Below are 3,701 nucleotides of genomic sequence, written 5' to 3' on the forward strand. Positions count from 1 at the left end.
CAGAACCGTCGTGAAATACTGCGGGGGCTACCAAGAAGAAATGCAAAACGATCAGCTGTTGCACTCAGAAAGGGCAGTGGATTGGCAAGTAAGGAGATACTATGACCCCTCAAGTCCTTTAAAGCCCAGTTAGACGAAAGAAAATCCGAGGCCCCAAAAGAAACCACAAGGATGCAGCATTATGACCAAGGGCCAAACGCTACACCCTCAGCCCCACCTTTATATCCAGGGATAGTTAAACCCAATGAGGGGGAAAAGGCTAAAAAGAAAGGGAAATGTTGGAACCCTCAGGATTTGCTCAAACAATCAGTGCAGCAAGCCTGGCCCTATAATCCCTCAATGGGAAAGGCGAGAAACGCACCTCTCAGCACTAATCTGCTTCCACTGGTCTTCAGGGTGTTCAGGGGCCTGCCAGGGACAGATGGAGGTGAAATAAATCAGCTACCTGATGAAGTGAACGAAGAAGCTCAAAAAGGCGGCTGGAAGGGCCCCTGGGAGCTAACAACATGGGCTCAACTGGTAGCAGAGGTAATCCTAAACCAAGATCTCCCATTAATCGACCTGCCAGAGGTTCCTCGAGAGGCAGGGACCAGGCACACAAATCTACACTACCACACCACCAGCCTGGATGCATGGGCTATACACAGGGCTAGACCCAAGCAAAAAACAGCTGAGTATCTAGTGACCCCGGAAGCCTGGGAGAGGAAAGGAGTGCTACAGATTCCCGGAACGGCTGCACAACGGGTAGACACTCCCATAAGGCCAGACTCCACCCAGAGGGTTAGAGTTTCCGTGCAGATGATCATTGCACCATACAGGGGAGTGTACTCTGTTGGGGCCACAATCCAGCCGATCGAAGATAGTAAGAACGACGCTGAAAAGCCTCAAGCAAGTAAAACGGACAAAAGACGAAGTGTGCTGAAAGCCTGGGCCGGCAAGACGTTCCAGAGGAGATGTAAATTCACGGACAAGAAAATGAACGAGTAAGAACTAACCCAAGGGGCGCTAGACTCATCAACAGACCTCATTGCAGAAAAAGGTTAGAAAAACGATTGCTAATAGGTATTATAAGATGCCCTAGCCCTATCTGGGGAGGAAGAGATAACATAAAATCACCTGAAATCATCGAGGAATGTTGGTCATGGGACATGACCACGCTAAGAACAGTCCCGGACTGTTGGCCGTGCGAAATGGACTTCCTCCCAAGATCTAAGGAACAACCCCGTGAGTACGTATGGAATATGCTATTTCAAAGATCTAGAACTGGACCATACGAGCCAGCCCTGATTGTCAGAAGACAGCTGGTAAAATTAGACCGACCCAGAAAAGATTATTAATTTTTTACAAATAAAACAAAGAATTATTACAGCTCGAGTGTAAGAACCTTCCGCAAACCATACCTCACCAGGGCGGCTCCAAAGATTATTGGCTTCATGTTAATAAGCGACCAGTGGGGATTACCATACAACCCCAGCCCGATGGGGACGCCATGGATCTTTAATGTCGTTTATTTGCAAGTGTTGGGATGGCAGGTTAAGGTCAAGTGGGGCCCCAACTACGGAGAGCCTCACCAAACAGAATATTGTGAAATCTCGGTGGGAGAACTAATAATTTGGGCAACGAGCCCAACCCTGAGCACGAAGATCTATCAAAGGGAATGTGACAAGTATCGGGTAGTAGTCGAAAATACTAGGCTACCCCTGCGAATGCTGTACGACCGAGTTTTGACACCTGTCAACCACTGGAATGGATACCCCATGAGATCGGCATACTGGGCGACTGTATCCTACAGGGGCCACCCCCTGGTCAGTACAGTAACCTCACAAATGGAGGTGGGCATGCCGTACAGACAGTATGAGACAAAATCACGCGAATATGCCAGACAATGGGAGCAAGAGACAATGGATCGTTTCCACAGGAGAGAAAACCTGCTCGACAGCATCTTTAATGGGCTAGAAGGTCCCCAACTGGAGCCCACCGGGTGGAGTGTCCACTAATGGAAGTGGGTGTGGAGAGGATTACGACCACTCATGCCACACCCATCACCCCTCTGTCTAGAACTCTATAAGGAACGAGTGACAAGAGAAGAGGGCAGAGCTCCAGGGGAAGTGAAGAGTGAAGCACCCAGGCTCATGACCCATTGGGCAGAAAGTAATCCAATGCTGTCATGCCTGCTCGTGCCAGAAAGCCCATAAAGAAGGAAGACATAATACACTATAAACCAATTGACGTCGCTGTAGCCAACGTACTAATTCAATATGATCAAAAAGGCCCAAAAATACCAGCGATAATAACGGTAAATGAGATAACATGGCTCGACAAGCCACAACAAGACTTTTCTGTATGGGAAAATCCCTCCAAGAACTACTTCTATGAAAATACCTAGTACATCAGGAGACCTCACATGGATGAACCTCAAAAGAAATATGACCGGAGCCTGGCATTGCTCCCCCAATACAGCACCCCTATCTGCTCTTGCCTACCAGAGTCCCCATGGATATTCAATGTGGTCTATTTGACTGTATCTGGACTAAGAATCAAACTCAGGTGGGGATCCAACTATAGGGAGTCGTACCAGAGTCAGTTCTTCAAAATTTCAGTGGGAGAAATGGTAATCTGGACCACAAGCCCACCTATGTTGAAAGCCATCCAAAAAAGGTATGTAAATCGGAGCGGTATGTATTAGAAAACCAGTACCTGCCCCTTAGAATAGTAGGGGATCGAATAATGATCCCCTACAATCGGTTGATAAGTTCAAAAGCCAGATTAGGATACAGGGTACAGGTGTTGTACAAAGGCCAGCCACTTATAGCTCAAGTAGAAGTATTAGCAGAAGAGGGCCAAAAAGAAATGGAGTATTATTCACTGATTACCCAACTCGGACCAATAAAAAGAAAAGAGTGGGCATCCACTTTTAAGCCATTATGAAGTAGATGTGAACCCCAACCTGAACCCAAAAATTGGTTGGTGATGCAGTGGAAATGGGTGTGGAAAGGGTTGCGACCTGGATTGCCACACCCCTCCCCACTATATCTGAAACTCCTTCGAGGGCGAGTGACTACAGTCAACAGACGCTCCGAGAGAAGGGCAAGAGCTAGGAGCAACACAGGCCCTTTTCCAAAATGATTCCCCTGAAAACTAGAGACCCGAACAGCGATGATTCAAACAGCGAAGATTCAGATGATGAAGTGACCCCCAACCAACCTAAGGACTGTTCCAGGATTACGATTATGGATAAAGCAGCATGTCTACGTAACCTAATGCGGGGACTCGTAGTGTTAATAGGCTTTGTAATGTTGTTGGTTATTTTGTATCAAGCTAGAATTAGGCCATGGAGCCTCACACATGTAACAGTCTCCCACGGGAGATCCAAGTATGCAAACATGACCTGCTGGGATATCACTCGAAGAAACATCTTCATGCCATGGAACCAGAATGAGACCATTCAAAATCAAACTTTGACTTGGCATCGAGTGAAACGAACGGGCTATCGAGCCTGGAGGAAAAAGCTGAATCTCACACCTGAATGGATGACATCTATTGACGCTGAGAATCTGACCAGAATAGTGTAGTGAACCTGATCTGACCCTGATCTGACCCTGATGACCTCAAATCTATCAGATGGACAGAGACTGTTATTTTCATTGATCTGAATACAGTCTGAGCCATCTGGTGACTTTCTTTCTTGAATTAATCAAGCA

Source organism: Nematolebias whitei, chromosome 9, assembly GCF_014905685.2.
Source record: "Nematolebias whitei isolate Nwh7 chromosome 9, NemWhi1, whole genome shotgun sequence".
In the NCBI taxonomy this organism is placed as follows: Eukaryota; Metazoa; Chordata; class Actinopteri; order Cyprinodontiformes; family Rivulidae; genus Nematolebias; species Nematolebias whitei.